Below are 23133 nucleotides of genomic sequence, written 5' to 3' on the forward strand. Positions count from 1 at the left end.
GGAGTTTCATACTCTGTAATCTGTATGGGAGCAGATCTCCCGGTATTTGCTCTTGCTGAGGTCCTGATGGGTTAAAAGTGCTGATATTTTGGTTAGATGTCAAGCACTTAACCACTGTCTCACTTGGGCTCCTTTTCTGTACCCGTATCTATGGTTATTTCCCTACACTTCCCTCCCTTCACCAGCAAGACGGAATGATCTGGCATCTCCTGTAAAGCCAAGCTCATTTCTGAACCACAAGTTTTTGCTCATGCCATACATCTATCTAGAGAACGCCCCCTCTGTGCCTCCTCACTACCCATCGGGTTTCTCACTGGCCTGTCAGCCCTCCTACAGGCGCCCTCTCCAAAGATCCTTCCCCAACCACCGTAGTCCATAATGGTCTTTTTTTATTCTGAAGTCCTTTGACATTTACAGGTCATAAAGAGTCTATGCCATTTGTTCACACAGGGTTTAACTTTTTCATATAATTGCAGCTTGTAAGAATCTTTTGTCTCCCTAACTAAATCATCATTTCCTATAAAACAGGCACCCTAAAATGAATTATTCCCCCTGTTATGCTTAGGGAGATAATCATTAAATCATTTGCTGAATGAAGAAATTCAAATTAGGATTTGAATTTAGGATTTGAATCTAGGATGACCAGCTACTCCTACTTAAATATTCCTTTTGAAAACGTTCCTGTCAACCTGTGCTGAAGCTGAGCTCACAAGCAGAAAAGTGAATAGCTTGCATCAATTTCAATCATTTGATTCCACACAAAACAAAGAGAGAAACCATGACGATGGTGGGCCAACGATGTAAGAACATGAGCTTCAAACCCATCCTGAACATTGTCGCCCTGTATCAAAGAAATAGCATCCTATTTAGGATGCTTCTAGACATAATCCTTGTAGAATGCATCACGTATGTGGTATGAGAGTATGTTCTATTTGTCTGCCTAATATGAACATATTACATAACTGGGATAAATTCACATGTCCCTGTAACAATATAGGATATTCAAATATCATTTCCAAAAATGTTGGGGGGGGGGAATAGAAATAGCACTTGAACAAAAGAATTGTAGAATGCTGCTGAATGAAGGTCTCTGCAGCAATAACCAATCATTCCTGGTCATAATCCCCCAAACAAAAGCCTCCACCCCGACTGCATCATATAAACCCATGGGTCAACATAACCTTACTAGAAAAATAGATATACTGGCATTCACAGACTATGGAACAGAATGCTATAAGATGCAAATTCTCTCCATGAAGACACTGTCTAGCTGGCCCGTCACGCGATATTGCCGGTGCCTCCCCCTCCCACTTGTTAAAGAGATACCATAGCTAAGAGTCCCCTTCTACCCATGATGCTCTTGCTTTAATCTGAGCATGACCAAACCACCAGGCATACATGTCTGGAACCAATGTAACAGTTGTTCTCTTCTAACTACTTTATTTTGATATTGCTTTCTTTGTATTTCAGCTTCAGTGCATGTAAGCCACAGGAAAACCTTAGAATCCTGAAGAAATAGTCAAATCCTAAAAGTTAAGAATTACTAAGAGATACCCAAGACTTTTGAGGATAACAGGATGCTCATTGTCCGTATGTTCTGGTTAGAGTTATAGAGCCATTTGCTTTACATCTCATGGCTCATATGATGCAAGAGAAGCAGAGAAAACCAAAAAGATTCTATAGTTGAAGGAGGCCCTGCTTTCTCCTAAGCCTTAATACCACAATAATCCTAAAAGATGGCAGCTATTAGCACGTCTCTAATCAGAACAAAGATAAAGTACAGAAAAATTCGATGTAAATGTCCTGCTGAGTATTCTATTGCCACGAGGACCATCTACACAGCAGAGACTCAAGGATGGAAAGGAATATGTTGAGAATCTTTTCAATGTTGCTTGCCTACTGGAAACACAAGTGTGTGCTCTTAGCGTTCTATTATGTCTCGCGGAGAGTAAAATCCCAAACCCGAAGCCTCTGAGAACTGTGTTGCCTGGGACCTGATACAGGTCTACACGGCTTGTGATTCGAGGATTTCCAGTAAAGAGACACTGAACAGAGAAGACAGGGACAATGAACAGCCACGAGATGAGGCCTCCTGCTTTGATGGGCAGCAGTTCATCTCCCATCAGCCTGGTTTGGGGACAGAGGGCAAATATTTACAGCAGTCCCAGCCCTTGGCATGCTACCTAATACCTAGTACCGTATTTACTCGAGTATAAGCCAACCCGAATATCTGTGAGGCACCTAATTTTACCATAAAACTGCATTAAAAACATGCTGAAAAACTCGGCTTATACTCGAGTATATATGGTAGATTTTAGAGAATTCCTTGCTAAAATACTGAGTGGAGAATTTACTACCAGTCCACCCACATGTTTGTAACCTCTTGCCAGCTTCAACGAAGCAGATGAAATGGTTTGAGAGGCAATCGAGAAGCAAGAAAGTCGAAGAATACTCTGGGAGAAGTTACTACACCAGTTCTCCTATGGCTGATAGTCAGCTCCCCTGACGAGCCAGGGAAGAAAAGACAGTAAGAGAGGCACTGGGGGGCAGGTTATAGAGAACATTTCTATGGGCACTGGCTAATTTACCCCAATAGTTTACCCATGGGGTTTCAAACTTCATTTTGGAAATGTCTTCTTTTCCTTATACGCAAAATTCCCCATTAAGTGTGAGAAACTGTGTGTCCATATTACCTCTTGACAGGGCCATCTCCTCTCCTTACCCAGTGCAGTCTGGTCCATCCTACGCTAAGACTCACTTCTCAAATCTGCACCATAAACCACAAGCTGGCCACTCTTCCTAACTTCATTTCTAGGCCCCGGCCCCCCTGCTCACAATATTCAACAACCCTCCAAAGTCTTCTGACTACTTTCTTTACCGGAATCCAAGCTCATTAGCCTAGCCTCTCTCTGAACTTTAGAGTACTATGTTTAAAGGTCTCTTTATAAAACATCATGATTTTTATATCACAGGACCTAGATGTTATGCAGTTTTATATCACTGGTTAGATCTTATTTATCATTCTGTCCCCTCCCAAGGAAACCAGCAAGTGGTAGGCCTCCTAGGCTTGAGCAGTGAGTGAATGGAGGATCAAAGGTATATGGATGCCAAATCTCTCTTCTCTCTGGCTCACTTCTTTATAAGATCTCTCTGGCTAACTTTTGCTGGGTGGGAAAAACACCGTCTACCACTTCTCCCCCAAAAAGGTGTGATTTCACAAGCCAAGATATTTTTAACCTCTTTCATTAGGATGACTTCAGCAAGGATATAAATACTCCACTTGGCCATGGACCATACCCTTCTCTACTACTACTCTACTTCGTTCATTTACTTTCTTATTTTAAATACTGTGCATTTAGTGTTGCAATATTCATCTTCAAGTATATGAACGTGTTTTTATCAGAAATCTGTTTTCCTCCATCTAACACATCTATGTAAATAACCTACCCACACAAATAACGCATAGAGTGATGAAATTAAGCAAAACCATTCTGATATAACATGTTCATCTATGTACTGTGTATGTGTTTTACCTTTAAAGAAGTAAATTTTGGCTTCATTCAGTCCACCTCCTGTATTACCAAGCCAAAACCAAGCTCACTGCCATCAAGTCAATGCTGACTGACAGCAACCCCCCTGTGGGTTTCTGAGATGGTAGCCGCTTAAGGGAGTAGAAAGCCCACGGTTCTCCCATGGAGCTGCTGGTGGTGTTAAGCTGCCGGCCATGTGGAGCACCACTAAGGTGTCCACGCTACACCACGGGGGATCCTTTCCTACGTAACAGGTAAATATATTCTCCCGTTTCTTTTCTTTAATTCTGCTCAGTTTCTCTAATCTCCTGCAGTTGTTATAAGAATAGTCCCCCAAATGTTATTTTGGTTAATATTGTACAGTAAAGGTAGAAGTCCAAGTCAAGAAGTCATGGATCAAGTTCAATAGTGCCCCAAAAATTAAAGGAAAAAGAATCAAAACTCTGTTTCTATGACTTTAAATTGATTATATTTACCTTCAGTAACTTGACCTGTCATCGGAAACAGAAATAGAAGTACTGTGAAATCAGGAACATAGTTTAAAATTTGGCATAGTGCACTTGTAAAAATAATGCAAGTCAATGGAGGAAAGGGAATTATGTGGTTTGGAAAAAACAATCCAATATCGCTCACTTTCATAGACATATTATAATAATTACATTTTACTGATTCTTTATGCCCAAACATACTCTTGGTATTTCACATGCACCACCACACTTCAGTGCTGGTGAAGAAGACTGGCAGCACCGTGGCATGGCAAAAGACAAAACAAATTTGTCATGAAAGAAGTACACCCAGGGTACTCCTGAGACGCAAGCATGGTGAGTCTCCATCTCATGTACTTTGGATGTTATCAGGAGAGATCAGCACCGAGAGCAGGGCACCACGCTTAGTAAAGTTATGGGGCTGTGAAAAAGAGAAAGACTTCCAACAAGAGGGATTAGATGCAGTGGTGACATCGATGGGCTCAAACATAAGAACAATTGTAACGATGGCTCGGGGACAGACAGGGTTTTATTCTGTTGTACACAGGGTCACTAGGAGTCAAAACAAACTTAATGGCACCTGACGGCCATATGTCACACAACCCAATACGCCATAATAAGGACCTAGTATTATTTCTTTTTCTTCCACCGACTATTTCAATGGTGTGAGCCCTAATCCCCAACTAGGCACTATTGTTTATCAGTTGACATGCGGTCGATCCTAACTCCTAGTGACAGTATGTATTTGTGCCATCCTCACAATACCCTACTTCTCCGAGTGCCTTGTGGTGGCGATTGGGCCGATCTAGCCCTCTGAACGCTGCCCACACCCTCAATGGCCCTCCGCGTAACCAAACGGGATCTCCTTCTGCAGTGATTCATTCTCCCTGAAGACGTAGCCAAAGAAAGCACATCTGTTGGGATCCAGACGTTTTCATTGCCTAATTTTCAGCAATAGACTTCCTGACTGTTCTTTCTGGTCTGTCTTAGTCTGAAACCTCCACCGGACATTTGTCACCAGGGGTGACTCTGCTGGTTTTCGAAAGACCAGTGCCAGAGCTTCCAGCACCAGAATAACCTGCAAGTCATCACAGTACCGCATGCTGACAAGCAGGTGCTGGAAAGTAGACAACAGACTCCAAATAAGGAGAGAGCCCAGTCTTCCCTATGGTTCCCACGGGGAACACGGAATGTCTAGATACTGGTTACCTGAAGGGAAAGCGTCATAACTCCTCTGGGGAGTCCCAGAAAGCCTGTGAAAGAGGGATGGATCAGCTGTCTGAGGAACCTCTCTACCAACCCTAACATCCAGATTCCTGAGAGGAAAAGAAATTGAGTTTCCCCGAGTCTGGCTTCTAATATCTAGAAGATCCCAGTGAAAATGACCTTGAAATCCTCAGGGAGACCAAAAATACTGAGCACAGGCACAAAGTGGGACCACAGATAAGAAATACGACATACCGCATCGCCAGCAGCTCCAGTTGGCTGCTTTGTGCAACATCCCTGAAATACTTTACCCAAAGGAAGCTTTTTTCCCCTTAGCTCTGAGTCTCTGAGACGCTTTTTATGGTGCTTATAAATGAGGTAAAGTCTGAGGTTTTGCCTTTAAAAATACATATTTCAGAGTTTTCTTTATCTTCCTTTCATTTCGGGTGACTCACTCACAGCCTTCTCATAGCCTTTGCACAAAGGCACTTAATCTTCTCATCGAATGACACCATCTACAAAGAGAAGCCACAGTGTCTCCATCCACCAATAGCCAGACCAATCATGTGTCTCTAAGAAAATGAAGTCAGACCAGGCTGGTTTTTAACATTACTGAGGGGTGTCGTTAAGACCTTAGATATTGTTCCTGCCTACAGGCTCTGATAGCTTGTGATTAATTAGGTAGCTCTTTCCAGTGGACTCCCTTCCCGCCTCTTCTATCAAACCTGCTCGCCCCAGTGCAGAAGCCCCAGGGCCCCCAGACCTGTGACAATGAACGGACAGAGGCTCAGGAGCCTTCCCTGTACCCCCTACTGCTCTCTGAAAAAGAAAAATGAAGCACCTGCCCATCGAGAGAGAGCTGACCAAACTAAGTAGCCTTGCCACGTCTGCCCTTCCTCCTTGTACATCTTTGGTGCTGGTCTCCAAGGAGCAGGATGCTTTCTTCTCTCCCTCATTGTAAATCAGCAACATATTCTTCGAGTGGATGAGAAGGGTCAAGAGGAGAGACATTATACGACAAGGAAATGGTGGCTTGGCATTCACTTCTAGTCCAAATGCTCATTCTGGTGGTGCTTCATACACTGTCTAGTTGATTCCAGCTCAAATATGATCAAACTGACCTGTAGGGTTGCTGCCAGGAGCAGATCAGCATGTCTTTGCTCCTGTAGAGCAGCGGATGGTCTCAAACTGGCAACCTTTCCATCATCAGCCAAGCAGTGCGGAACCATCCCACCAACAAGACTCCTAAGCCGTCACTAGATTTCTTATATCTGAAAAGATGTTTCTCATTTCAAGCTCGGGTGTAAAGGGAATGCATGATGAGGAGATTTGAATATACTGGAAGGCTCATCAAAGAAATAAAAACTAGGAAGGGCAAGGGAGTGACCACCTGAGCGTGTCTTCCCGAAGCAAGAGGATTGGCTCACACTCATGAACATTGACTCCTGATGCTCTCACTCTTTGGGCCTCAGTTTCTTCCTTTGTCAAATCTGTCTGGAAATGCAGACAGGTCTAAAAGGTCATGTCCTTCCCCACTCCAAATAACCAGACCACATTCAAGAACCTCAAGCATCTGGAAAGGCACACTTCCGTCCAGAGCTGGGGCTCGGACAGACATGATTCTTTGCCCACGCCGAGCACCAAGCTAGTGCTGAAATCCAGAAGGTTTCCCTTGACTAAGAAAGACAGAGTCACACTTTTGACCAAACCTCAGAGTCAAAATGTTTAAAGGGCAGTTGCTTGATAATCACATTTATAACACATCTGAGCATGTTATAAGTAGACTAATATTTTACTCCAAGATGGATTTTTAAAAACCACAAAACCAACTCAGGTTTCAGGTGGATCAGATGGATGTTTACCCAAAATCAGTTGCCAAGAGAAAGCTCAGATATCTAATTTTGAAAACAGAGTGAATGCTGATCTAGCCAAACCTTTTGTGTATCCATTCATCTGTTGATGGGCATGTAGGGTGTCTCCACCTTTTGGCTTTTGTGGACAGTGTTGCAATGGACATTCATCTATTTGAGTCTCTGCTTTCTTGGAGTAGAATTGTGGGATAATAGGCTAATTCAATTTGCAGGGGGTTTGTATTGTTTGGTCTGGTTTAGTCTTTATGAAGAACTACCGCATGTTTTCCAAAGTGTCTATGCCACTTTACAGTCTCATCAGCAATGGGTAAGTGCCCCAATTTCCGTACACCCTAGCGAACATAGCTTCCTTTTACATTTGCTTGTGTATGTATATATATATATATAGGCTTCTTTCGTTTTAATACACCTCAGTGGGGGTGAAGTGGTATCATAGTGTGTCTTTGATTAGCATCTCACTCATGGCTGAGGATGCTGAGAATCTTTTCATGTTTTGGTGGTCATTTCAATGTCTACTTTGGTGAAATATATATTCAACTCGTTTTGTTTGCCCATTTTGTGATTGTGACATTTGCCTCCTCAGCCAGCAGGAGAAATTAAGTCTTGATAATGACTACAGTATGGAAGGATCTGGAAGGAATTATGCTTATGGAAATAAATCAATCACAGAATGACAAAAATTGTATGATCAGTGTATCTAAAAAGACAAGGACACACACATGTCTAGAGAACGAAGTTTGTTTGTGCTTACCGAATAGACAGGGGTGGTTAACAGTGATGGAAATATGTCATTGATTAAGTGTAAGTCTTGCAAGGTTGATATTATAGTTTCTGGCAATAAATTGTACACATGTAAATAGTTGAACTGGCAACAGTTGTGTGATATATTTATTCACCTCGATGACCCAAAAAAGTCATTGTTCTGGATGATTATGCATAACCAATAACCTAATGAGATTTGGTTGCTTTTTGGGAAGCTTAGGGTTTAGTTTCATAGGATAACCCCATTTATTTGGCCTAATAATCTGTTCAATGCCTCTGTTCTACTTTCTCGTTTAATGCATAGTGCTTAGCGTCTTAAAATTTTGCATGTGGTCATGTAAGGCACCACAATCCATCTCTCCTTGCCTGTGATACCACAGGAAGAGGGAGCCCCCATATACAAGGAGTACATAGAACATATGGTTAATTGCCTCCATGAACAACGGCTTCCTCTGTCATGAGATCACCCATTACTAAACATTTTGAATGAAGATTCCATAGAGGAATTCATAAAAAGGGAGAAAACGCAGAATAGAATTTCAAATTATCTTGAACTTTCAGTAGCCTTGGGCTCTGGATAAACACCTGAAACTATTATCCTAAGATAAACTATTAAGCAAAAATATTCCCTTAAGTCCTCTTAAAATCAAACAGCAGTTTAGTTAACATTTAAAACAAAGTCTACCTTAAGCGTGATGATCCCTTCAGAACTATCTATGTGGGATCAAATTGCCACAGCAACTGGAAAGACTAGATAAGAGCCTTAGGGGGCATGGAATTCGTGCTAACAAGAGAACAACTTGGAAAAGCAGTGGCAAAATACCTCAAAGAATGTAATGAATATGACTGAAGGGTAATACACCATTGAACTGGAATATATTTTATTATATATATTCTTGTATACATATATTCTTTTAGTTAAAAAAAGAGAATACCCCTTCTAAATCTATCTGCTGAGCAAACAACAGCTTAGTTAACAGCATCTCTGGTTTCAGATAGCACTCAAAGCGTTCCTTTTGTTTCCTTTGGGATGAGTCATGCCTATCATCTGCTAAAGATTCTCGAGAGCTTTATCCACTTCATCCACACTAAAACAACCCCAAGCCATCAGTGCACATATATCGGCCCCCCTTTTGAATAGTGGGTCAAAGTGAGCCCAGACAGGCTGGTGGACTTAGCAAGGGCACATGGTGAGTTCTGGTGCTGGGGCAGCCACCCAAGTAGCTAGCTATCAGCAGCCCATCCCATGGTCTCTGTGTTATGCTTCTCCGCGTGCCTAGAGACAGGAAACTGAACACACTTCTTCAGTCATCAGGGGGTTCAAGCCTCTGCCTCGATGGATGCCCATGTGTGCACTTATATATGTTTAAATAAAGACAGTGGAAGAATGAATACACCCTGCCCTTCTAGTCTCACTCTGGGTTCTTTAGTCAGGTCACTTGTTTCTCTATGAAAAGTATTATCTTTAATCAAGAGAAAAAGGCCAGATGCTGCCAGCCTGCACATTGTGGGTTCCCTCCCAAGCTTCATTTTGCAGTTGAATATTTTCATTCAAATGCTGCATCTATTCAATCAAAATGTTAATATTCTGATGACAAAGCATGGCTCCATGTGTTATAAACACTTTTCTTTCCCACCTCTGTGCCCCAGCAAAGCACTGAGCTGGAGTTCAGAAATAGGCAGGCCGTTTTGATTTAAAGGGGGCACTTGTACACTGTGATGCTCCCATAATTGATCAGTCGAAATAATTCAGATGATTAAACTACAATCTATATGCACTCACCCATATTTTGTATCTCTTATTGTGCTCTGCACATTGCTATCACACAGCTGCTAAGCCTCTGTGCATTTGTAATGATCAGGGGGACTAGGAAATGAGCAGCTGTCCTTTTAAATCTGCATTAAATGTGCGCTTAGTGATGTTATCAAGGAGTGTAACTCTTCTTTCATACTTTGCTGCATAAATAATGCTGCAGTTGGAGCAAATAAATAATCAGGTTTCAACTTCAAGGCATTATCTCTCGGACTAGAGAGATTATGTATTGTAACAAGTCAGATGCACAGAATCATCTCAGGAATTTTGAAATATTAATCTCTTTCTCCCCTAGATGCAGTGTGCCAAACATGCAGCTTTCACATCCCATCATGGCTCACACTGTGCTATTCCCACTGCAAAATGGATAGATAGCTTGTGAAGCAGCATCAGCTAGCAATGACCCCATCAATGCATGCTTCCTCTGTGCTGATCGGCATCGTATGATTACAGAGCAAAGCAGGGAAGCCAGAGGAGAGCATAGCGGGACTGTAGGCGAGTGTGCTGGGCTCTCGTAATTCCTATCACATGCTAGTTCAGCCACTGGCTCATTTGTGCCCCATCTGTCATTAACTCTCTAATAATGAGAATGAGCTATAAGGGACACAAGCACGAAGCTACTGTGGGCCTTCGAACCCCAGGAAGAGATAGCCTGGTTGGAGAGGTGACATATCATGATTTGAAATATAGATAGAATATGAGGAAATGGATCCAGAGTGATTTGGGTTTGGGGAAGAGATTTGGGGTGTCAAATTCCAATCTGTTCCAAAAGATCACCCAGAATTGTCATCCCCATTCTGAGAATTCCTATAAAAGGAACTGGCTGGTCAATAGTCACTAGACGTGCACCTCTTGACTTCACCCTGGGTGAAACCAGCCTGTGCTTTGGGGCATAAGCTCAGGGCCCCACTAAAGGATGTATCTATCTAGAGACAGGTATGTGCGCACATGCGTGTATTTTAATTCCAGCAAAGTTTCCATTTGCTCATAAAGCGGCTGCATCCAACCAGAGGGGGTACCTTTATCTAACTGACATGGAGGAACTGACATAGCTGAACAGTGGCGTAACCCCAGCCATCTATTTTAAGTGTATGTGAGAGATCGAATAACACCTCCAAAGACATCCATGTCCTAAAACTAAGAACCACAGGGTGACATATTCATATTATTATTTATGGAAATGGCATTACAATGATTGTGGTAAATGGTGGCACACACCTTGACAAAGGGGATTATGCTAGATGACCCAGTGAGCCCCAATCTAATCATCCATGTGCCCCAAAGATGAGGCCTTTTTCCAGCTACGGTAGGTCAGACACATGAGCCTGGAGAAGGGATTCGTCACCCAGTGTTAGCTTTGGAGGTAGAGGGAGAGGAACAGGCACCCAATTATGGTACAAAACCCCCAAACCCGAACAAGTGAAGATCATAGCTTCCTGTCTAGAGCCTCCAGGAAGGGACCCCACCCTGCTGTCACGTGGACCGCAGCCCAGTGAAATCTATGCGGTCCTTCCAACCCCTAGAATCAGCGTAGTAACTGTGTGTTACTTTTAAGCTGTTAAAATTGTAGTAGCTTGTACGGAGGCAACAGAAAACTAACATATGCACCATCCATCATAGCTTCTCTACCCTGAAATGCCAAGAACTTGAGTCTTAACTTGAAGCAGAGCAGAAACACATATTGCACATAGTCTTTTGTAACAAGAAGTTGTCCCTGAGAGCCATTCACTGTGTTGAGGCAGCAAATGGAATAGGTTGGCATGGCCAGAGTTCTTAGAGAGTCGCCATGGCTTCAAGGTCGTCACCCAAAACAACACTAAACAACCCACTGCCATTGAGTCAAGTCTGACTCACAGCAACCCTTTACAGGGTTGCCCAGACTAGAACTCCTCTCTTCCTCAGAGCAGCTGGTGAATTGGAACAGCCAACCGTGCAGTCGGCAGCACAACACTAACCCACTCTGCCGCCAACCCTTTAAAAGCCAACCAACCCTTCTTTAGCCTGGAATCAATGGCAGCATCGCAGTTTTCCCAACAGATTATGGAGTTTCCATAAATCCCGGTGTGGCGTTCCTCCATACTTAGACTACATAGAGTGTCTTTTATGAAGACTGAGATGTAACTGATACAAGACAGCTCTATGTTGACATCCTAACGCACATAATCTATTACTGTTTTCTCGCGTAAGTATTTTGTCATGCGGCTTAAAAATCTTCATAAGACTATTTAAATGGCCACCCAGTATTTCATTACATAAAGTACTGAGCCATTATTTTAATTGAATTATTAGCCTATTTACATTAACATATTTTCATTAACGTACATATAAAATTAAGAACAAGAATTAAAAGAAAGCAATACATCAAATTCTTTGCAGGTTTTGAGTAAGTCTAGGTGAAATCTAGTTGCACATCAAGTAGCTTCAAGATGAAAAACAGCCTGTTGCTCAGACTGTTTATACGAGGGAATTGTCTACCTCCTCTCGCTTAGTCCCCTCCGTTCCATAGCCAGGCACCTGTTTTCTTCCCTGAACTTATTAGGAGCTGTAATGATTTTTGCATACCATTTTATCCAATGGCATGTAACCTGCCACCCCAGGCACATCTTAGCATGTCAAGGGCCAGAACCATGAATGTCTTGCCCACACTTGACCCCGAAATATAACACAGTTCCTGGAATGGAGTATGGGTTTTACAAATAATTATAAGGGAAATGAATGAAAGTAGTTCTCCATGAAATTCTCTATGATTTATGCTCAAAGAAAGACAATAGAAACTCACAAATAAGTCAAAGAAGCAGCATATATCCTAAAAGGTGAATTAAACCTATACACTAGGATGATAGTTAAGATATTTTTAATAGGCCTACCTGAAATCCCCTCTGGGAAATAGTAAGACATGTATATATAAATAAGAAAATATTACCAAAGAGATCTTGTAAGAGAACTAATTTATAATGCATAGACTTCAGCATACTTTCAAATTCAGAATGTTAAAGATACAATATTCAGTGTTTTGAAACTTTTATCATCTTTAGATAATGGCATAGAAAGCAAACCATATGGGCTATGTGATACCTTCCCCAAAACCTCTTTTTTAATCACTCTATATAATTAACCTTCCTCTCCTGTCTTAGACTGCTTTCTGCCCTTCACAGTGCATTTTCATAAGATTGTACATTACAACTATTTGTATATGCCACTCCTTATTTGACTCTATGCCTCTTGAGGGCATGGTCAATGTCTAATTTATAGTAACCCTTCCAAGTCCCCATATACAAGTCTTAAAGGAATGAAGGACAGTAAGCTATATTAATTCACACTTGTGCCCATTTCAAAAAAGATGATCCAATGTTACAAGGAAATTGGCAAACCATATCATGAATATCACATGCAAGTAAATGTCTTCTGTAGATAAATTTAAAATGGATGCAGCAGTATATCCACAGGGCACTGCCAGAAGCTCAAGCTGGATTGAACATGTCGATTTAGAGATACCATTACTGATTTCAAATGGATTTTGGCGGAAAGCAGAGAATACTAGAAATATGTTTACTTGTGTTCCAGCAACCAAACAGAGGCATTCAACTGTTTGGACCATAATAAGCTATGGATAACCACGCAAAGACTGGGAATTCCAGAACACTTCATTGTGCACATATGGAAACTGCACATACACTAAGAGGCAGTCATTCAAACAGAGTAAGATGCTAGTGCCTATTTTAAAACCAGAAATCAATGTGCATAAAAAGGTGTCCATCACCATCCATATTGAATCTGCATACTGGGCAAATAAGCTGAAAAGTTGGACCACACGAAGAACATGGCATCGGGATTGGACAAAGGCTCATTAACAACTTGTTGCAGGTAATACAACCTTGCTTGTTGAAAGCCAAGAAGATGTGAAGTCTCTACTGATAAAGATCCAAGACTGGTGCGGGGGTGGGGGTTGGTGGGGGGGGGAGGAGCTGATACCAAGGGCTCAAGTAAAAAGTAAATGCTTTGAAAATGATGATGGCAACATACGCACAAATGTGATTGATACCACTGATGTATGGATTGTTATAAGAGCTTTAAGAGGCCTCAATAAAAGGATTTAAAAAAACAGGGGGATGAACAACAAAATTTGTGAATGAAGGGAGACAGCAGTCTGTGTCAGATATGAAAAAAACAGTAATGTACAATTTATCAAGGGGTCACTAGGTGGGGAGGGAGGGAGGGAAGCTGATACCAAGGGCTCAAATAGAAAGTAAATGTTTAGATAACGATGATGGCAACATATGTACACATATGCTTGATATAATTGACGTATGGAATGTTATAAGAGCTGTAAGAGCCCCCAACAAAATGATTTTAAAAAATCCAAGACTGTAGCCTTCAGTATGTACTACAACTCAATAGAGGAACAAAAATGAATATAACTCACCAATAGACAGCATCATGATAAATGGAGAAAAGATTAACGTCCTCCAGATTTCCCTTTACTTAGATCCAATGCTTATGCAAGCAGCAGTCAAGAAATCAATGAGGAACTGCACTGGGTAAATCAGGTGCAAAGAGTAAAGATGTCACGTTGAAGACTAAGATGTGATTGACCCCAAGCCACAGTATGTTCAACTGCCTTACATACATGTGGAAACAAGACAAAGAGGAAGACTGCAGAAGAGATGCACTTGAGTTGTGGGGTTGACAAGGAATATTGAAAGGACTATGAACTTCCAAAAGAACAACACAGCTGTCATGGAGGAAGTTCAGCCAGAATTTTCCTTCGAAGTGAAGATGGTGAGACTTGGGGTCACGTGTTCTGCACATGTGAACAGGAGAACCAGCTCCTGGAAAGCAACAGCATGTTCAGTAAACTGGAGGGTCAGCAAAGAAGAGAAAAACCTTCACCGAGATGGGTTGACGCTGTGGGTGAAACAAAGGGTGCAATCGTAATTGTGAGAATGGTGTAGGGCTGAGCCATATGTTTCCTGCTGTAAATAGGGTTGCTATGAGTCGATGCTGACCCAAGGGCACCCAACATCACACACAACTCTCATGGTAATCATGATGAGCTACATCCATAGTAGTGGGTAAGATATTTAGTGGGCACTCTTTTAAGGGTACCAAGCCATTTTCAAGTACCTCGTATACATGTGAAAGTTGGACACTGAATAAGGAAGACCAAAAAAATCGATACATTTGATTTGTGACATTGGCTAAAAATAGTGACTGTCCCATTGACTGTCGAAAGAACAAACAGACCTGTCTTGGAAGAAGTATGATGTTCTTTAGAGGCAAGAATGGTGAGACTTTGTCTCCTATACTTTGGACGTGTTATCAGGAGAGACCAGTCCTTGGAGAAGGACATCATGGTTGGTGGGTAAAGAGGAGAGGCAGCGAAAAGAGGAAGGCTCTCAGTCAGATGACTGAATCTTGGGGATACAACGAGTTCAAACATGAGAACGATTGTAAGGATGGCACAGAATGGTGTGGCATTTCCTTCTGTTGGACACAGGGTGGCAGTGAATTGGAGCACACGCAACAGCACCTAGCAACAACAACACTCTAAAGGAGGCAGGTGACATCAAAGACCCAGAACAAAAACATCACATCAATGTGAATGAGGGGGAGTGCAGAATAGAGAGCCAAAGCCCATCGGCAGACAACTGGACACCCCCTTATAGAAGGCTCACAAAGAAGAGACGAGCTAGTCAGGGTGCAGTATTGCACCGATGAGAAATACAACTTTCCTCTAGTTCTTTCATGCTTCCTCCCCGCCACCTTCCACTATCATGATCCCAATTCTATCTTACAAATCTCTGGCTAGACCAGAGCATGTACACGGGTACAGATAAGAGCTGGAAACACAGGGAATCCAGGACAGGTAAACCCCTCAGGACCAATAAAGAGAGTAGCGATACCAGGAGGGGAAGGGGAAAGTGGGGGGAGAAAGGGGGAACTGATCACAATGACCTACATATAAGCCCCTTCCCTGGGGGATAGACAATAGAAAAGTGGGTGAAGGGAGACATCGGTCAGTTTAAGACATGAAAAATTAATAATAATTTCTAAATTATCAAGGGTTCGTGAGGGAGGGAAGGTAGAGAAAGGAGGGGGGAAATGAGGAGCTGATACCAAGGGTTCAAGTAGAAAGAAAATGTTTTGAAAATAATAATGACAACAAATGTGCTTGACACAATGAATGGACAGATGTATTTTGAAAGTACGAGCCCCTAATAAAATGATTTTTTTTAAAAAGACTTTCAAGGGGCTCAAGTAGAAAACGTTTTGGAAATGATGATGGCAACATATGTACAAATATACTTGAAACAATTGATCTATGTATAAGAGCCCCCAATAAAATGATTTAAAAATAAAAATTTTTAAATAAATAAAGGAGGCTGGCTTATTTAATCCTTTCAGCGATATTCTTATTATACCTATTGGACAGATTAGGAAAGGGGTTCTGAGGGGTAATGACTTTTGTCCAATGTCACATAGACCACTTTTTGTTTAAAGGAACCAGGACTAGACTAGAAAGACAAAGCAAGAGAAAAGGCAAAGAAAAGTAGGGGCAAGAGACATTCTAAGCATTTCAGGGCAAACCTGTCATCAGGGAAGCTTCCTTCTTGTGGAAATAACGATTGAGGAAGACTAGGTGTTCTGATTAGAACAGGGAGACCTGGAGATGCCCCCTGTGAAGAGCTACGGGGGTCCCTGGATGAGGGCACGGCCTCCATTGTACCTTCCAGGAGCGTAAAGGCCGCGAGCAACTCTGCGAACCTTCGAACTTCCAGTTCTTTTATATCGTAAGCCTTTTGCCAGGGAGTTGATTCTAATTTACGCCGGCCCTAAGTGCTTGGGAGTAGTTTTGCTCCATAGAGTTTTGTGGGCTAAATTCTCTAGGAAGGCAAATCAGCCGTTTTTCCATCCCATGTGTTCCAGAGTGGGTCCAGAACTGCCAATCTTCTGGCTACATCAGGAGAGTAAATCAGTGGTTGCACTGAGAGACATTGTAAGGAAGATATTTTAGGGTCTCTGGTATTTTGTCCATGGAAACAAATAAGCACAATACCATCTCTATTCTTCTACGGGTTAATTTAAAGGGTACATAACTATGACACATCTTGGACTCTGATTAAGTTAGCTAAGTAGCTGAAAGAAAAGGCACCCCCCACCCCCCGCCCCAAATCAGATTAGCAGTATGTAAATAAGCATCCCCCTCTAGCAGCCAGGAAAAAATCACGGCAAATCATTAGCAGTTGATGATGCATTTAACCCACACAAAGTGGTCACAATAAGAGACAATCACTGGCCTTAGAATGGACCGGTATTTCACTTTCAGGGAAGTCTATCATCCCTGTTGATGGAAGGTGCCCACTCATAGGGCCCCATGCGCAACAAAACCAAACCCTGACCAGCCCCGTGCCAGCCTCACAATTAGTCTTATGTTTGAGCCCATCCTTGCGGCTGCTCTGTCAATCCAGCCTGTAGAGGGGTTTCCTGGTTTTCGTGGCCCCTCCACTTTACCAAGCATTTCTGTCCTTGGTGACCTGGGATGTGCACAGCCATCCTTCTCATGCTCGTGTGCTTTAGGGTTTTCCCCACAGTCGGAAGACCCAACAGTCATGCCAAGTGAGAGATATTATTTGCTACTCAGTAGCATTTTCAATTTATGGAACCCTGGTGATGCTGTGGGTAAAGCACCTGGTTATTTATCGAAAGGCGGAGGGTTGGATCCCAGCAACTGCTCCCAGGGGTAGAAAGATAAGACAGTCGACTTCCATGAAGATCTTTAGCCTCAGAAATCACATCGGGTCAGGTCGCTAGGAGGCAGAATCTACTCAACGGCACGGGGTTTGGGGTACGGTGTAAGAGTGACTGAAGAGAGATGATGTGGTTCATAAACCTCCAAAGAAACGCTGGAAAGCCATGGGCTGATGTTTGGCAGTGTGATATGAAGCACAGCCACTTCCCTTCATTTCTGTGAATCTAGTTAGCCATTCTAAGGCTTCCCCACCAATGTTACAGTGTCCAGAGTTTAAAAAACACAAATAATCATATCCATTTTAAAGCTTTGCATTGACCATCAGCCTAGCACTTATTCACTCAGACAAGCGTGCAGGTTTGACAATTTGGAAACATTTATAATATGCACCGTTGAGCCGGTGCAACCATCTATTTTTCCATAGACATGGGCAGGCCAGCAGCAATAACTAACTAGGAATTTCATTAGAGCAGCTGGGCTTCCACCACAATTTATAGACTCAACTGTTTTCAGCGCTGTGGAACTGCATCTAAAATGTCAGAAGTTCATTTGAAACCAACACTAGTTTGAGACTTTAGCAGGTTGCCTAAGCAATCATCATAACTGACAGCTTTTTAAAGAGTTGAGGTTCTTAAATTCCAACCACTGTGCTGACCACGGCACAAACATGAGTTATCACAGTTACTTCATAAGGAGGACCCTATTACTACGATTCCCCATTTGGTAGACGGAGGAACAGAAGCTAGGAGGAGGGGCAACTTACCCAAGTCCACACAGATATGGAATGGCAGCACCAGAGCTTCAACTCAAGGTGAACTGTTCATGTAATACATAATGATGAAAGTCAGGAGCAAGGTGGAATCCTGGATCCAGTTAACAGCCCAAGATAAAAGTCAGGTTTATTGACGAAGTCCTGGAAGTACTTAGCTGTGAGTCAAAAGGTTGGCTGGTGGTTCAAACCCACCACGCAACTCAATGGAACAAAGACCTGCCACTCTACAGCCATAAACAGTAAAGCCTGGAATCAGCTCTGATCTGTCCCCTGGGGCAGCTACAAGTCTAAAACGGAATCAACAGCACGCAGCAACAACAATACTTTCTTAAATAACCAAACAGTATTGACTTGGAAAGGTCTAACTTTTGACAAAAATCCATTGATCATCTGTTCAAAGTAAAGCATTGTATATACAGAAGGTATCGTTCCTGTCTCTGGAGAACCAACCATCTTCTTTCCTTATTTGTCTGTTTCTTTTCCTCCCCCGCCTCCCTTCCTCCCTTTCATTTTTGGTTTCAAGAAACTGTGTTTGTGTGTTTAGTGCACATAAAACAAAACATCTGCCTGTCAACATGTTGCACAGGGTCTTATCAAGAAGACTGTAGGGTAGGGAGAAGTGGAAAAACTGGAAGTTATCATGCGGTACAACAAACAAAAGCACACATTCAGGCGATACAGGGGGATGAGACAAAATGGAGCAAGAAAAGGTGGTTCCGGGTTAAAGTTATAGGTAAAGCAGTTCCAAATGACCCGGAGAACCAAGATTTGATGACCCTGACTGGTGGCGATAGAAGAGAGCTGCAGACTGTGAGCCCAGCATCTTCACAGGTGCTTTCTGTTACGGACGGAGAAGTCGTCAAGGAGACTCTCGAAGGGCATGATGGTGGCGAGAGCTATCAGCCAGGGACATGACAAGGTCTACTCGAGTTTAGTTAGACTTCAGAAGATCACAGGAAGCAGAGTAGTCGTTGCCCTCCAAAGCCACACCTTCGAGGAGCTAGAACACATGATAGGCCTTCAAAACGTTAATGGACAAGTATAATGAAAAGATAATAGAATTTCCACAAACTTTTGAAGCCCCCTCACTGTAGCCATTCTTAAGGTTACCCCTCTCAAAATATAAAATTAGGTTGGCTTCACTTATAAGAAAGACTATCTTTTAGGAACCTTCAGAGGGGCCATCATTTTAACAGGCTGAGATTCAAGCGAAGAGTCACTAACGTCATGAATTCTAGATGATGAATTCTGGAAAGGTACCAGGTTTGTTAAAATGCTTAAGAAGCGCTCTCGGCAGCAGATAGTCCTTGTGCTGCTGACAAGATAGCGAAGGGAAAACGCCCAACTGGATGTGTGTGCCTCTTGCCTGCAGATCTGAGCCGCAGATATTAAAAGCCAAGCCCAGGAAGCTCCGAGGATGCCCAGTTCCTTGCCGTGTATCACAGCTTGTCAGCATGACCAAGTCCTCTCACTCAAACAAAGAAGGGGGCGGGTGTGAAGGGAGCAAACAAGATAAGCACACTCCATTTTCACCCCTATTAATGTGATTTCTTTGCTTGGCCATGTTCAGGATCAGCTTCCTTCTCTGTGTTCGCCCTGAAGATAGCAGTGAATTTTTAATGCAAATCAACTGTCTAACGGTATTTGTATTACAATAATAACCTGGAAGAACTTGTTTAATATCAGAAGACTTAGTGGAGCAGATGAATAGTTCCAACACGATATCCATGGGATAGAAATTCAATTAAAAATGGCAAGTGCTGCTGGAGAGAGGTAGTTATTGTTCAACACGTACCACAGGGCCCTTTGTTGAAACACAGCTATTAGCTGAACTGGTTGAGAAATTCTGTTTTCCTTTATGGCAATCTGTTAGCTTATATAATGTTAAATTAATAAAAAAAAAAACAAGCTGCCTTTGTGGTGGGAGAGCAGAATGAGGCCAAGGGCTAGCTGCATATTTTATAATTATGGATTAAGTGCATTATGCCAGGCAAATTAAAGCTATGCCACGATTATAATAAAAATGAGGGAGTGTGCATCTTCACAAGGTGATTGCCTGACGGTTGCATCCAAAAGAGAATGTTGGGACTCTACCCCCCCAAAGGCCATTGCAGCCTGCTGGAAACAAGGAGGAGGAAATTACCTTCTCGCACACTTTCCTTCTGAGTAGGTGGAACAGTACTTTTGAAGAAAGTCTGCTGAAAGCCAAAGGGCTGTCGACTGTCTCTGCGATGCTTCTCTAACTGGGTCCCACTTCCCAAGAAGCCAGCACGTTCCAAGGGTTAGAGAGCGGCCAAGTCCGCTGAGGAGCGAATGAACCCCCAGAAAGGAGGGATCTGGTCAACAGGTAAGGACCAGCAAAGACCCAGGAGGGCTGAGCCCACTGAGGCTAAGTGGGTGCAGGATCGTGAAAGCCAGCCCTCTGCACCCTTCTGGGCCTTCTGCAGGGCATCAGAAGTCCTTGCCGACGTTCTATCTTCTGCTAGTTAGGAAAGCAAAAGCCCTTCTTGTGAAAACAACGGACACGTTTGTGTTCCCTGATCTCTGTTGCAAAGAGGGCAGGAAATCTTCCCATCTTTCTTGGCTCTTTTCCTTAATACATTTGCTGTGTGGGAGCATACTCAAGAACGTGTGTGTGCGCGTGATGACAAATCATGCTCGGCAAATGGAATATCAGTCCTGCTGGCCATACGCTTTCACGCCTGGCAAATGATGAGGCTCGCAGTGCGTAACACAATTTTCCTTCTGCCAAGACTCCGGCATATTGTGCTTTTCAGAAAACAAACTTTTCAACCCATATTGTTTGTAATGGTGCATGGGAGCAGAAGAGTGTGGGTACTTTTGGCCAAGTGCATGCAGCACACATGAGGAGACAGAGCTAAGGACTAGAAGCTCATCAGCAATCCAGACATCCATCCCCAGAAGAGGTGACATTGTAGGGACAACTCCTTCACTCCCCTCTTATTCATACCCTACTGTGGGAGTGTCACATTATGGAGTGGGGATCATCTACATTAGGATCTCTTGAGAGCCCCCCTCAAAAAAAAAATGAGTCCGAGGTCCAGTTCCCTTGTCAGAATCTCCAAAGGAGCTGGCATTCTACCAGGATTGGCTCAGGCCATCTGCAACTTGAGAATGAGCCTTCTAGTTTCCTCTTGGGTCAAAGACACCAATGTCTACACAGATTCTCAGAAATACTTCATCAGATTACCATCACACTCCTCTTTAATTTTCCTGACAAAGGAATCCAAGTTCAGGAAGGAAAATCAGCCTGTCAAGGGTCACTCGGGAGTTGGTGCCAGAGTTCAGTCCAGGTTGGCGAAGATGCCTGCCACTTATACATTAACATGATTTAAAAGCACCCTCCCAATCGTCATGACACACAGTTCGCATAGTAATTTATAACCTTTGTGCGTCAAGCGGGACTATATGTAGATTGCCAAGTTGTGCCTAGAGGCTTAGAGATTTGGTTGACTAGGATGCCAACTCTGTGTGCTTTGTTCAACCAAGTGGGGAGCATCGGGCTGCTCTGGGAATGGTGGGGGTGAGAGTGTGGGATGGGGTGCAAGTCACTCCCTGGCTCAGAGTACAGGTGTGCTCCCACAGGGAAAGCCTCCAATCGGAAATGGCGTGCCAAGGGGTACAACAAGGCTTCTCAGCAGGGTTTGAGATACTAGGCAGGCAGACCCCACAGTCCAAGCTCTGCGCACCCCTCAAGGAGCTCCCTGCCCTCAACTCAGCACAGTTCCAGGAAGGTCAGCAGCAAGGTCACCTTTAAGCTCCGCCTCAGGGACAGGCACAGCCCAGACTCCATGCGCAAACATTGATAGAAAGGATTACAGCAAGGCGGCTCAAATAAAAATGGATCGAGGATTCAAAACCAATTACCAAAGCATAATCTCACTCAGATGGGCACGCTAAGAATAATTACTCTCCGTAAGAAAAATGTCTGTGGTAGACACGTTGCAGAAGGCTGCATAATTAAGTACAGCTGCCAATCCTCATTTATCTTGCTGGCAATTTGCATTGGAGGGTCCACCTGGATTGCCAAAGGCGCAGTGCTGGTGCTCACAGAGGGCCTGAGAGCCAGGGGCTTAAGATTTCTAAAGCAGTGGGACTCTGGGCAGAACCCCGCCCTGCTCTCACAACCAGTTCGCATCTCTAGTTTCCTCAACCAGGCACCACTGATGCGCCATGTCTCCCCTCTCTTTCCTGAAAAGGCCCATCCTTCCTCTTTGCATAATCAAATCCTAGCCATCCCTCAAGGCTTAATTTATAGTGAGACTCTCTGTGAAGCCTTCTCTTTGCCTCAATTTCCTCGCCTGTGAAAATGGGGAAAGTAACCATCGCCACCTCATTGGTTGGACTGTTGTGAGACTTTACTTACTACATGTGCAATGTTCTTTTTTTTTTCTTCTTGTGGAGCATATTTCCTTAAAAAACAAACCTCACGTGGGAGCACCCTGGACCGTTATTTCTTTTGAAAATAATGATTCATTCTCTAAGGAGAGGCTGGTAGGGAACTCAGACGTGTGTGTCTGCATGTGTGTGTACACACAGATACCAGAACACCTCTCTCAAACAAGGAGGCTCCACGTTAACATTTCCAGCAATATTTGGTGTCTGTTTACGAAAACGGAAGCACATGCTTTCTATACAAAGGAGGGTGTCACTTCTGTAGAGGCAGACATTTCTGGTTGCCCACACCCACCCCTCTTGTCCCTGCTGCCTTTCTCCACCTGGGAGTGGTGGACATGGGAGAGGAGCCTTCGCCCAGGCCCAGGGCAGCACTGGGTCCCCCTTGCTTGCTCTGGGCCTCCGTGGAGGGGATGTGACCAGACGAAAGGAGGTGCAGGTTCCTGCAGGGCTTCTCCTGGCTTACCGCTAGGCAGTTGGCCAAAGAAGTAGGGTTTCTAGAAGGTGTGTGTTTGTTTAAAACAAAGC

General features: G+C 43.3%; 1 protein-coding gene across 1 annotated transcript in view; it reads right to left on the reverse strand.

Moving 5' to 3' along the window:
* Positions 1-23133, reverse strand: part of SORCS3 (sortilin related VPS10 domain containing receptor 3) — a 689619-nt gene that overhangs the window by 415161 nt on the left and 251325 nt on the right. The gene's annotated exons all lie outside the window — the stretch shown is intronic.

Source organism: Echinops telfairi, unplaced genomic scaffold (assembly GCF_000313985.2).
Source record: "Echinops telfairi isolate 266 unplaced genomic scaffold, ASM31398v2 ScPeMD7_70;HRSCAF=299, whole genome shotgun sequence".
Lineage (NCBI taxonomy): Eukaryota > Metazoa > Chordata > Mammalia > Afrosoricida > Tenrecidae > Echinops > Echinops telfairi.